A 14,568-nucleotide genomic window follows, 5' to 3' on the forward strand; every position below is an offset into this window, starting at 1 on the left:
AAGCACAGCTGCTGGCAGCTGGCCAGCATGGCAGGCAGGCAGTTGGCAGGGGAGGAGTGCGCTCTGCCAGCTGGTGCTAAAGAATTGAAATTAAAATTAAGGGGGGAAAAAACAACCTGAGGCGCACATGCATAAAAATCAAGCCTTGAGTCCTGGTGTTCTCCCTTCTTGAGTCCTGAGGGAAGTCTCAAAGTGAGGCAGCTCCTCCCTCCCCATCCCAATGCTCACCCCCATGCTATTCTTCTCCAGGTTTTGATCTCCTTTTTGTAGTTTTTCTGTGTTCATTCATTTGAAGCCACATTTCTTGAATCATAGTGTATGCCAAGAAATGTGCTAAGGGCTGAGGATGAAGACATAAATATTAGTTACATTCCTGACTCCCAGAAATATGCAAGTTAATAAGAGCTATGGGCTGCTTTTAAAATGCCTAGAAATGTCTGCAGAAAGTGAGATGACCATAGTGCATAAGGGACAGAGGAAAGAGTTCAGAGGAGATGACAGAAGGCTGCAATGACATGGGAATAGGAGAATAACTGAGGCTCTGTAGGCTGGACACTGAGGAAAAACCTGTCCAAGAGAAAAGAACAGGAGAAATGAATGAAATTTCCATTTTAACATGTTGGCCATACTATCAGGGTATGGTCTGAGCTGCTATAACAAGGAGACCAAAATTATAGAAGCTTGAAAATGTCACATCTCCCTCTTTCATATTATGCTTTAGAAGGCTATGGCTACTCTGGCAGCACTGCCATCTCAACACACAGCTTCGAACTTCTGGATCTGAGGAAGCTGCTCCAGCTCTTGCTATCATACCTATATCTCAGGGCAGGGAAGAAAGGACAAAATACCTTTTAAAGGGGCAACAAAGAAGTGGCTCGAATCACCTCCTCTCACAGTGAGCTTCCAATGACGCTCGAAATAGTAATAACTTCTGGATACTCTTGTGCCTACATAGAAGTCAGGAGTTCTATTAGAAAATAAATGATTGACATTGGTAAAAAACTAGGCCCAGTCAGGAATAAATAGTAAATCTATATAAGCATAGTTCTAATTGTTAGTGCATAATTAGTGCTATGGCTTTCTTTTAAAATTATATACATTCTTAAATTATTAAATTACCAGGGTCAGAATATTAATTATTTAATTAACAAGTGTATGATAGAGATAAGTCAGGAACAAGATATTGTGGATATCTTGTTGTTATCATCAAGTATCATGGTGATAAAAAAATGCTTAGGTGCACTATAATAAAAATGGAATTTTAAAATGGCAATATCTCATTATGAGAAATGGAAAGAGGTAAACATATTGTTAGAGTCAACAGTGGAATAGGTTGATCATCAGCCTTCTTGATGGATGCATGATACTCACTTTAAAGAAGTCATAAAACCTTTATTCTGTCAAGTCAAAAAACCTCAACTGAAAATAAGTTTGCTCAACCTGCATTTCATCCTATCTTTCAATCTAGCCATCAGATTTTGATCTATGTGAGCCTCAAGGTAATACATTACTGCTCCTAGAGTCACAGCATATTCCATATAGTCACATTTCATGCATAATGAAGATGGCAGTGAACTACAAAGGTGTTTATCAACTCAAACAGGAATACAAATGCTGTCTGAGGGCAATTTATGGTGTGTATTTTAAAAGAGTAAGAAAAGGAGAAGTTTTTAGATCAATTTATATGTCTTTAGGGAAAATTATGTCACAAAGGCATTTTGAAAAGAGAAAACTTTCATTTTAATGGTTTTTAAGAATCTATTTCATATATTTATTTTATACATATAAAATGGCAGTATTGACAATTCAAACAAATGTTCATAGATGTTTTTTATTTAGGTATACACATTTGCTTTTTAGATATTACCTATTGTGTGCAGGGCGCATTGCCAGACATGGGGAAAATTGGCCATTCATTTTAACTAGGATAATTTTGCTATAAGAATAATAAGATTCATTAAAAAATAGGTCAAATTAAGAAAATAAGTTTTAGAGGTAGTAAGGAGCAGTCCATACTTTAAGTACGAAATGTTCACAAGGCCAGGGCTTATTCAAGATCAATCTGAGGAAGGTTTCTAGACTCAAGGAAAGTTACCAATATGTGTGCACATGGGATGATTTTTTTTAGTTATCATTTGCTTTTTTCTCTTTTGTTTCTCTAACTATTGTCAAATTATTTCTTATATTCTTAGTTTAAATTGTCCAGCCACCCTTTTGTAATCAACTGGGCCAAGGTAGATGTGGTCACGCAGAATAAAATCTCTTTATTTAGGGCAGATGGGCATTAGGGAGTCAAAGATGAGTAAGGCAGGGTTTTTTATTCCACAAATTCTACTTTCCAGCTGTTTTAAGTTATAAATGGACAAAGTACGTACTGAGCAAATGTAACTTTTATCAGTGGGGTGCCCTCTGTGTCCCCATCTTTCACCAGTGGAAGTACACTTCTTGCCATGTCGCAAAGAAAGGGATTTCCTGAGACTGACATGAGAGGATGAGTGATCTTTATTTGTTTCCATGGAATTGAACTCCTGGGTTTCTGGTGTCCCATTTCCCTCCATCCTGCAATGGAAAAAGTCCAGTCTTGTCTTCAGCAGGGCTAGAATAAGCCCACTGCCCAGAATCTCTGTTACATATTAAAGCACAGCCCAGTCCAGTATCCTGTATGTGGAATCCACATGGCCTTGGGCCATGTAGCTGCTTAAGGCCACATGGTGTTTGAGTGCAGGTCATGGAGCAAGAGAGAAGGGACAAGGGGCAAGAGAAAGCAAGAGAGAAACTCTTTGGGGATTATGACCAGGAGTTTAACCAATTAACCCTTCAAGATTTCACACACTCAGCCTTAGCCGGTTTGGCTCAGGGGATAGAGCATCATCGGCTTGTGGACTGAAGGGTCCCAGGTTCAGTTCTGGTCAAGAGCACACACTTTGGTTGCAGGCTAGATCCCTTCCCCGTTTGGGGTGTCTCTCACAATAATGTTTCTCTTTCTGCCTCTGCCCTCCCTTCCACTCTCTCTAAAAACCAATGGAAAAATATCCTCGGGTGAGGATTAAAAATAAATAAATAAATAAAAGGTTTCACACACTTGCAGTGGCTTCCACCACCCAGCCAATTATCTTTTTCCCAGGCAAGCCCCTTCCCTACTTCACCACGTCTTCACTGCTCAGGCACCCATCTCCTCCTTTGTTTAATCCCTTCCCCCAGTGATGTGCAGAAAACGGACTAGTGGTTTCCTAGGTAGTGTGAAATTGCAGCTTCCCTGTGAAGCTGCTCAGGTGACCATGTTTATAATGTCTTTCCCCCCCTTTGTTCTCTTCCTATTATTAATATTAATGACTAGCTAATTATGATGATAAATATGATCATTTATAGGATGTTTTATAAAGTACTTTAACCTAAAATAATTGCCTATTCATAAAATTCTTATAATGTGAGCAGAGGTGATATTCAGAATAGCTAACAACCAGTACAGTGTGGGCACTGACCAATCGGAATCAATGTCACACATATCAGAACAAATGCTGTCACAAGCAATCAGTATAAAGAATCTGCACATGCTAGCTATGGAGAAGTCCTTGATTCTGGGCCAGCCTTTATTTTATTTTATACCCATTTATATATTTTATAAAATAAAGTTCATGGAAGGTGAAGTGACTTTGTACTAGAAGCTGAATTTTCAGATTCTGAAACTAGTGCAGTTGGTACATTTCACTTCCATCTATCCCTTGTTACCAAATGTGACATATGGCATGCTCCATGGCCACATCTGTGACCTTCCTAATTAGCCGCTGTGGTTTCTAACATGCTACGTAAGATTTTATCTCTATTGAACTTCTTGTGAAGTTGACTTTCTGTCTTCTCTCCTTTTCTACACAGAATACTCTCTGAAGGCAAATTTTTCAAATTTATCCCTTGTGTTGTGTACATCTTATAATAGCCAATCAGTTAATATGTTTTGAAAATTCTTGAAAGGAGTAGAATTTTTTAATAGCCTGTGAACTAGTACTCAGATAAAAACAGTTGTGGAATTTAAATGAACTCACGAATGTAAAGGGCTTAGTGAAGAGGGGTCACACACCAAGTGCCCAGCAACGCTTGGCTGTTAACCAGTCTGTTATACAGAGAAGTCATGTAATACCTGAAGGGTTTAGAGTTTAGAGTCTAAAGTCAGTGCATGCAGAAAATCTTGTAAAATTTCTGTGAGTAATTTCCAAAACTATTCAGGAGAATCTCTTAACTCATCCATAAAGTACAGTGAACTTTTGACCATACAATTCTAAATATATCTAAGTATGATAGATACATAATGTATTCATGAATATATTTTATATAAAGTTCCCTGGAAGGATCATATCTGGAAATTAATTTATTCAACCTTTTTTAATGCTTAAAATTCTCTAATAAAATTACCAAGCTTTCACCCTTTTTCTGTTTGTTTTGGCTTTGTCTCCCAGCCACCTCTAACTTTTTGTTAGGCAATGTTTTCTTTGGCCCTTAATTAGTTCCTCAATAGCTTTCTACAGGAGGTCCAGGAAACCTGCTTCCAACCAGTCACTGTGAATATCCTCAGCCTCATGCTCTCTCTCAAATAGGGTTGAAGTGAGATTACTTGAAAACAAGTGTGCTGTGATAATCCTGTGTAATTTTTTGTATAAAGTGGGATTTCAGCCATGTTTGGATTAGTCATACAAAGGGTGAGCATCTTCACTATCTATTTATAAAGAGTGGAAAACTACATCTTAAAGAGTTTAAATGACTTGCTCAGGATTAGTACAGATAGGTAGTATGGAAGGAAGCAGGTTAAAAACTCTGGTATTCAAATCTCAGGTACACAAATTTTAAATGAGTGGATCTCCAGGGAGGCATAAATTTGCTGTAAAATAATCCTGAAAAAAATGGGAGGTGTTTTTTGTTTGTTTTTTAAATATATTTTATTGATTTTTCACAGAAAGGAAAGGAGAGGGATAGAGAGTTAGAAACACCGATGAGAGAGAAACATCGATCAGCTGCCTCCTGCACACCTCCTACTGGGGATGTGCCCGCAACCAAGGTACATGCCCTTGACCGGAATCGAACCTGGACCATTCAGTCCGCAGGCCGACGCTCTATCCACTGAGCCAAACCGGTTAGGGCTGTTTTGTTTTTTGTTTCACACTGTTACTGGGAGATATGTCTCTGACATTTAGTGGGCAGGGGCCTGGGGTGCAATCTATTACAATGTTCAGGAGAGTCTGTCCAAGATAAAAGCGCACTGGACCAGTTAAAGAGGCTTTAGTCACGAATTTTGCAATGGGGCTGCAAGAAAAAGAGAGAGGTCAAACAAACTCCTCTGAAACACCAACTAAGAGTGTTTTTCAGCACAGGGCATGTCGTACTGGATGGTGTTCAAAGCTGGTTGGTCCACGAGGTGTGTCCCCCTGTGTTTCCTAATTGTTGCTTACGGAAGTTCAGGTCTATCTTCCTTGAAGATTACATTTTAAAGAGATGGCTTGCACTTCCCTAAGCAAGATATTTCTGGATTTTAATCCTGGCAAGTGGCTGGAAGATTTACATCTCAAATAGGGAGAGTAAGAATTTAAAATTATAAGTTTTTTTTTTAATTTTTTTTTAAGTAAATGCTTTCTGAAAAAGGAAAGTTAGGGATATACAGCCAGGAAGAAGCTTCCCTGAAGTTTAGTCGAACTGAGGGGGAAATTAGGGCCATCTTGTTCAGGTCCCACATGAGAAAAAAAGCACCCTGTCTCCTGCTTTTATATAAAGGAAACAACTATTTATAATTATGTGAGCCTGGAAACCCACTTCATTTTATATAAGGACACAAATATTTTCACATGGTTTCAATAGAACTGCATCATCCAGGGATGCAGCTCACTTTTAAATTTAGAAAAGATTGTTTTGTGTTTGTTTCAGAATATTATCAAGATCATTATATAGATCGTGCCACTAACAGCCATGCTGATCACAGACTTTTTTTTTTAAATTTTAGAAATGAAACAATTAAATATTTGCTTTATTGGCATATTCAGCTTAGACCTCTGTAACAAGCCACTCTAAAGTAGCACCATGGTTAGACTATAGCCTGTTTTTCCAAGCCATCATTTTACAACCTATTAAGCAAGCAAGGGATCATGTGATACGATCTTTTTATACACATACTGCTAGTAAGTCCCATTTGAAACAGCTGAAAATCTTTTTAAACCTGGTCAATTCTAGATTGTATTAAGATTGATATAATTGTATACAATTGATATAATTGTACTCACAACCTAGTTGTGATGGAACAATTCTGTTTCATAAATATGTAGGCATATTTCTTCTGTCTGATTTTGACAATTATTTCTTATAGGGCTTTATTTTAAAGCTTGGGTTGAGAAATTGAGTAATATAAATTAGTCCTTTCACTGTCCCCACTAAACAATCAGAAATGCTAGTAAATGCTGTTGCATCAATGTCTGCTAAGCGTCTCTCCTTCCCAAGAAGGAACACTGAGTCACCTTTTGCCAGAGCCAGTGTACAGCTGAGAGATAAGAGAATACACTGGCCTTACTATAAAACAGTCTCTGATCTACTATCCTATAATGTCACCCTTTCCTCTCACTTACCCACACCCTGCCCTTCATAATTCTGTTTACTCCTCCCTAAAAAGAAAGCCCTGCATTGCCTAACCTTCAGACTCTTACAGATCTGTGATCAGAGATTATTTCCTATTGAAATGCCCTACACTCACCCCTGACCCCTCCACAACAAAACCCATTCTAATAAAGTATCTCCTTATTAAGCCCAGATATATATTGTTATCTTGGCAAAATGAAAAAATAAACTAAAATTTATTCAAAAGTGCCAGGGGAAAAACACACACACACACATATATATATATCTCCCACATTCAAAGGCTGTTAAATTGCATTGTTTCCCCATATCTTCAGAAAAAAATCACTTCTACTGTCGTGGTAAACAACCTGCTTCCCTATTTATAATGGTCTGACCCTCTAGCAACTTCAGTTCGAAATTATAGCTAATTTGCCTACAAACGTCAGATGGTCATAATAATCTGGCCACTCAGTGTATAAGATTTTACAGAATTTCTTTAGTAGATTAATATATAATTTAAAAGTTTGCTGTAGTTCTCTTCAGAAGATCATCAAAATCAACTCCTTAGCATTCTTAGACTGCTGTCAGCCAGAGATTATTACTTCTTTATTTCTTTTATTTTTCTTAAACTAATCACTCTTTAATGTGTGGCTAAACTGGTTAATCCTAGACAGATAGGAGCTCTTGCCAGCTACATGGCAATGGGCCTTCTCTGCTTTGGTGAGATCATACCAAGCCCCAGAAAAGATGGAAGAAAGTATGAATGCCATTGGTAGTGCTTATTAAACAGACCATCGAAAATGGGAAAAATATACCTTTGTGTGCATTTAAGTCATATTAGCCCTTGGCTGCTCATAGCCACGTTCTTCACAGAGCACTTAGCCAAGGAGCAGTTTAGCAACTTGGCTGATTTTCCTTCCTCAGGGTGCAGCATTTAGGTTGGATGTAGTAAAAGGATAGTCAGCTAGTCGTTAAAACCTGTGAAGTTTTGCATATTATAATTGGCTAGAAAGCTTTATTGGCATACTCAGCTTGACAACAGAAGAGAAAAGTTAAAAAAAAAAAGAAAGAAAGAAAAGAAAACCCAGGGTGAATGATATTGAGACTATTTTTTAATAAATTGTATTTATTTATAATTTATCCTCACCCGAAGATGTTTTCCTATTGAGTTTTAGAGACAGTGGAAGAGAAAAGGAAAGACAGAGAGAAATATCAGTGTGAGATAAACACATTTATTGGTTGCCTCCTGCAAGTGCCCTGACCAGGGCCTTGGGCCAGGGAGGAGCCTGCAACTGAGGAAATGTGCCCTTTACCAGAAAGGAACCTGGGACCCTCTGGTCCACAGGCTGATGCTCTATCCACTGAGCCAAGCTGGCTAGAGTGAGAATTGTTTTAATAAACAAAAATCTGATTATTTGCTCTAATAAGTAAGAAAAACATTCAAAATTTAATAAATCAACCTGACCTGCAACTTCACATCAGATTCATTTTTGAATCAAGATTCAAAATTGAAGCTCTGCCTAAATCTTGTTTCCTAAATATCCTAGACATTAGTGGGGTCCTAAGTTCTTTTGCCAATCCCAGGAACTCCTGCTGTGGGACAAAGGCTGTTTGCCAGGAGTGGGAGAGAGTGTATCACACAGAGGACTGCTACAGCTGGCAAGGTCAACAACCTTGCTCTCTGCCCAGGAGAAGAGGTAAATGAAAGACAAACTTTATTTTTCAATTAATAAGATGATAATGCATCTGAAGGTAGAAGATGTCATTATCTGATTATAATTTTCAAAAATAAAACGTTATGTGTCAGCATACTTATTGTTTTTTGGGTTTTGTGAGAAACATGTGTTTCTTCATGAGTATAAAACCACATACACTGAAAATGGATTTTTGCCTTAACCAGTTTATTTCCTTATTTATAACTCAATGAATCTTCATTCCAGAAAGCATAGAATTAAATTGCCTAAACTGCAAGTGATTTAATCATAAAAATCATTATTTGAGTTGATTTATGGTTAAAAACTAAAGATAAACTTTAATATGGTACTTTTAATGTAATTTAATTTCTACATAATACACTTTCATTTAAATGTTACATATATTTCTTATCCCAGCTTTTTAAAAAATATATTTTATTGATTTTTTACAGAGAGGAAGGGAGAGGGATAGAGAGCCAGAAACATCGATGAGAGAGAAACATCGATCAGCTGCCTCCTGCACACCCCCTACTGGGGATGCACCTGCAACCAAGGTACATGCCCTTGACCAGAATCGAACCTGGGACCTTTGAGTCCGCATGCCAATGCTCTATCCACTGAGCTAAACCAGTTAGGCATCTTATCCCAGTTTTGCAAAATAAAAAGAATATTTCAAAGAGACACACAGATTTTTAAATTTTCTGATATGTATATTTTTATCATTCAAGAATTGTCTTTATAATAGTACTAGAGGCCCGGTGCACAAAAATTTGTGCACTCGGGGGGAGGGGGGGTCCCTCAGCCTGGCCTGTGCCCTCTCGCAGTCTGGGACCCCTTCGGGAGATAAAGACCTGCTGGCTTAGGCCTGCTCCCAGGTGGCAGAGGGCAGGCCCAATCCCTAGGTGCAGCTCCTGGTTCGGCTCAGAGCAGGGCCAATTGTGGAGTTGGGGCGCCGCCCCCTGTCATGCTCAGGGTAGGGCTGATTGGGGGGTTGGGACACCGTCCTGTCATACTCAAGGCAAGGTCGATGGGGAGGTTGTGGCGCCACCCCCTGTCACTCACAGAGCAGGGCCCATCAGGGGGTTGGGGCACTGCCCCCCGTCACACACAGAGCAGGGCCCATCAGGGGGTTGGGGCACCGCCTCTCTCACACTCAGGGCAGGGCCGATGGGGAGGTTATGGCTCTATCCCGTCACACACAGAGCAGGGCCCATGGAGGGGGTGTTGGGGAGCTCCCCCCTATCAAGCACAGAGCAGGGCTGCTCAGGGGGTTGAGGCCCCGCCCCCTGTCACACACAGAACCGCAGGGCGGTCAGGGGGTTTGGGCGCTGCCCCCTGTCATGCTGATCCCGGTACCGGGAGGCATATTACCCTTTTACTATATAGGGTAGAGGCCTGGTGCATGGGTGGGGCTGGCTGGTTTGCCCTGAAGGGTGTCCTGGATCAGGGTGGGGGTCCCCACTGGGGTGCCTGGCCAGTCTGGTTGAGGGGCTGAGAGCTGTTTTCAGGCTGGGAATGACTGAAGTTCCCAACCGCTCCTTTTTTTCTTTTTTCTTTTTTTATTCTGGGCCAGCTTTAGCTTGAGGCTTGGCTCCAGCTCTTAGGCCTCCGCGGCTGAAAGTAGGTTTCTGGCCTTTGCTTACAATGTTGCGAATCTGCTGGCTGAAGTCAGGCGGTATTTGTTACAATGTTTCTTAAACTGCCCGCTCAGAGGCCTGGAACCGCAGGCGGGGAATGTTGGAGTCCTCCATCACTGAGGCAAGCAAGCCTCATGTTAGTTTCAAGCTGCCTGGCTGCTGGCTGCCATCTTGGCTGACAGTTAATTTGCATATCTTGCTGATTAGCCAATGAAAAGGGTAGTGGTCGTACACCAATTACCATGTTTCTCTTTTATTAGTGTAGATTTCTTTTCACTGTATCTCCTTTTATCAAATCATAAGAATGCCTTTCCAACTATATAATCAATATTCTGTTTCATTGTTTTACCTATAAGCAGAAAGCAATAAAGTCTACATAAATTTCTTTGTTTTTGACAGAGAAAAGGCAAGCGAAATAACAGAGAAAAAGAGTGAAGCTATACACATGTTCTTTGTGAATAGCTTAAGGCAACAGACTCCCCACCCTCACACCCACCCCAACTTTTTCCCCCTGTGAATATAGCCTCTATCACTCCATGAGGGATTATAGCAAGTGGAAAAAAATAATCATAATGATCTTCATTTTCTCCTAATATGGAAGCTGCATAATGTCAGAGACACAGGCCTGTGTCAGTCAGAAGTATCATTAACCAGGTGCAATGGTGATTTGAGTGTGTTTATAGCACCTTTGCCCTGGGTAATTCCAGGAGATGAAAGAACATGCCTTTCAAAACAAAGTAGAATCAAGCTCCTTGTTAGTAGAAGAGGCCAGTATGTCTCTTGGGGATGTCACTCATCTCAGATACTGTCTACTTTAAAATGGCTCATTTTAAAACCATATAATGGATACTCATCTCACTTTTTCGCTTTGTAAACTTTCTTCAATTATTAACATTGCAATAGTTTCTCCTTCCTCAACTGTCATTTATTCAGTTTGTTTAGAATTACTAAAAATATTGGCTATTTTATCAACCCAATGATTTACACTTTATTTCCCTCTTTTATCTCTTCCATCTTTCTCAATGGTGTGTGAGCTTGTCTCTCTCTCTCTCTCTCTCTCTCTCTCTCTCTCTCTCTGTGTGTGTGTGTGTGTGTGTGAGTGTCCTTACCAGGTGTTATGAATACTGATCACTAGAACATTATTTGATCTATGAGTGTGCCATGCTGAGGTCTCTGAGCTATGCTAATGTAGCAGGTATGAATGTTCCATGACATCCCTCGTATGAGTCACATTTCTTAATGTGGTTCAAATCTGTTACTCACCAATATTGGCATGAGGTCCAATATTAATAGTTTTTCATGGCTCACTTTCCTTCTCTTGAGTTTCACTGGAAATCAGTAGCTGGCATATTCCAGGAAAAATGGACTCCACTGTCTCTCACTTAAAGTTGTCAATGTTGCTAATGCTCCTTGGTAAGGTCATCATAAACAGGTGCAGTTGGCTCTGCCTTGGTAGAGAGAAGTCCCCACTATCAATGCGCAAAGCTCTGCCACAGAGACTTTTATAACCTCCATGATTCAAGTTTTTGGGGTGTAAATCATCACAGATATTCCCCATTTACTCTCATCCAAGCTCCTCAGCCCTTAATGTTCTGATGGTGAGTCTGGTGTCACTCTAAAACTTTGAGGAACTGGTATTCTTTTTTCTCCAATTTGAAAAATCTTCACTTCTCTTGTTCAGGAATTAGCAGCCTTCAACATCTCCTATTTTAGTGGAAATTTCAAACATCTTTCATTGATAAACTTAGACTAGAGGTCACAAAATAGTAGCCTACAAGGCAAAAAATCAACTCACAGAAATATATTGGCATAGCCTAGGGCCTAGGCCATACTTTGAATATTAGGTATTTTCATCTCAATGTAGATTGGTCTTGAAACACAAAAAGACTGTTAATCATAATTAGTGGCAAGTGAATTCAGGATTTAAAAATTATTTGACTGCAAAAAACAATCAAAACTCAATTATAAGAAGAATTTTACATTAAAAAGTTAATATATTATCTCACAAGTTTTTTGTATGTGGCATCCTAAGATCTTGAACATGGAGCCAACATAAAACTCCCATTCTGGACTACTACTACTACTCTACTACTACTACTATACACACACACACACACACACACACACACACACACACACACACACAGCTTCCTTGCTTTCTAGACCACTGAAATCTAGGGGACAATTTAACCTACCATCATTAACTCATCCATATAGTTTTATAATCCAAATGTAGCAGATGACCATATTATGATTTACATGGTCAAAATTCATAGTACACTAATAATTTTGATAGTATCTATGATTACTTAACACAGATATTGCATTTAAGGTCTCAATTGACTATTGGCTGTGGTGAGCCATTTTCTTCTTAACAGCCTAAACATAAAAGCGAGAATACTGAAGAGAAGATAAAATATATGGAACATTAATTTTTATTCTATTTAATCCATTATAAGGTCCTTAATCTAAAATGGTAGTGAGAGTGTTAATATATTAAATTAGTTGCTTTTATGGATTTAGAAGAGATTCCACAACAAATTGAAAATAAAATTTAGGGGACAATGAGATCATGTATTAAAGCAAAATCATTCTTTTTCCCCCAATAATTAATATTTTCAATCTTGTGGCATTTGACCAGTGTATTCATAAAATCCACCCCAGGACTAAAATTATTAATGAATACTAAGAAACTGAGGTGAGCAGGCATTTAGAAATTGTTCAGTGGTCTGTAAAATGAATTTCTGATCTCAGTCCAGTCATAAAACCTATCATCACAATTGATGCAAGTCAATGCCTTTTCTATCAGTCTCATCAGGGAAGCCTGGAACTGGCTGCACACAGACACAGAAATGTCTCCTCTAAAGCCAGAATCTCTAAGTCAAAATTAAGGATCACTGGTAAGGGAGTTACTGTCTCTGCTTGAATCAGTCTGTAGCTAAGTGCAAGGCTTTAAAAGATGATTCTTGTTCCTTCAGGAAGATTTACATCCTCTCTAAAGAGAGCGTAGAATAGATGCCATGAAAACCCTGCAGCCTGTTTGCAGAAATCGAAGATAAGGAACTGCCTCATTCCATGGAGCCGGAAGGGAGCAGATCACCCATCGCCCTAGTCAGTACAACAGACATTCTCACCTAGAAGTAGAGTGAGTTCCAAAGAGTTTCCCGTGCATCCAAATAGACCAATGGAGTTCAGAATACTTTAGAGTGGTTAGCATTCCACTTATCTAAATTAAATGTATTTATGCCTGTCTGAAATGACATGATCATATTTTACTTGCAAAATTCTAAGTGTCCCCCAGGACTCTCTCTCTCTCTCTCTCTCTCTCTCTCTCTCTCTCTCTCTCTCTCTCTCTTTCTCTCTCTCTCAGCAATCTTTATAATCGGTGTCACTTTTTCCTCATAAAATTACACTTTTTCTTTTGGTTGGGTTTGACTTAAGCAGGATATGGAGGACCAATAAAAAAAGATCTAAGTCTTGGCCGATGAACTTCTGAGTGTCGGAAGTGTGCTATATTAATGGCAGGACTTTCGCTGACACCAGTAGAGCTTGCCTCTATGACTGGAGTTGATAGTGCTCTCTGCCACATTCAACTGTTTTTAAAAAAAAGATATAAAATGAGCTCTACCAAACACCCAGCAACAAATTCTTTAGTCCAGCCAGACTAGCCCTTGCTAGCCTTCTCCTCGATTCCTTGAGAAACGTTGGTGGTCCTTTGACATTCTGAATGCTCATTATTTCGTAATTGAAGAATTAGATAGAACTGAGATATTAGAATATACACAATCTTTTAATTATCTGATCCTAGAAAATGGGAAGGTAACATTTTGGAGCCAAGATTCATCTAATTTTTCCAGGCTAGAAACAGGTGCTATCCTAAGCAAGAACCCAAAAGATTTAGATCAGATCACCAAATGAAAGTAAAGATTGGATGAGCTTGAGTACCGACACCTCCAATTTAAAGGGAAGTTCTCAAGCTTGAAACCCTTTTAAGTCTCTTTTCTCTTTATAAAATGCCTCTGAGTTTTAGAGGCTATTGTTTTAAACTAAGAGGAGAGCAGATATGGGAGGAAATTTTATTATTCTTAAGGAAGTTACAGTCTGCTCAAACATTAATGAAGATTTATGCCGTTACTTCAGATGTAGTATACTATGCCAATTACTTTCACAATGCTAACAGTTATCATAAACATGTAAATGTGTCCTTTAGCTTTAACATGTAAATATGAATGATCTCTTCTTTTTCTAATTCTTGTTTGTGACATTCTGTATTGAATGGGGATGGGGAGAAGGCCCTGAAGAATTAACTGTTTCAGTCAGAAAATGACTGGTTATCTTCAACCAGCCTAAACTGCATATGGTACAAGTTCCTGAATTCTGTGAGATTCATTGGGCTAACGTAGCAAAGATTTTCCTGGAATCTCAAAATCTGTAAGATTTTAAGTTACTACTAACCAAAAAGTCATTTTTTCAAAATGTCATCACAATCAGACATAGTGACAGACCAGCTGAAAGGTGCCAGCGGGTCCCAGCTCATCTCTGTTTCCCTTCTCAAGCACTGGTCACACTGAAAAAAGTAGCCCCAAGTTTACTACCAGGCACTTGGCTGTGGTGAGACCACTTTAGAGCAGCTACACAGCGGAAACAGC

General features: G+C 39.1%; 1 non-coding gene across 1 annotated transcript; it reads left to right on the forward strand.

The window, feature by feature from the left end:
* Nucleotides 1-13,349: 13,349 nt before the first annotated feature.
* Nucleotides 13,350-13,510, forward strand: LOC132228967 (small nucleolar RNA SNORA62/SNORA6 family). Its single transcript, XR_009451556.1, has one exon. It is a non-coding gene; the product is annotated as a small nucleolar RNA SNORA62/SNORA6 family (small nucleolar RNA).
* Nucleotides 13,511-14,568: the final 1,058 nt, after the last annotated feature.

The sequence above is a fragment of the Myotis daubentonii genome, chromosome 2 (assembly GCF_963259705.1).
Source record: "Myotis daubentonii chromosome 2, mMyoDau2.1, whole genome shotgun sequence".
NCBI classification, from domain to species: domain Eukaryota; kingdom Metazoa; phylum Chordata; class Mammalia; order Chiroptera; family Vespertilionidae; genus Myotis; species Myotis daubentonii.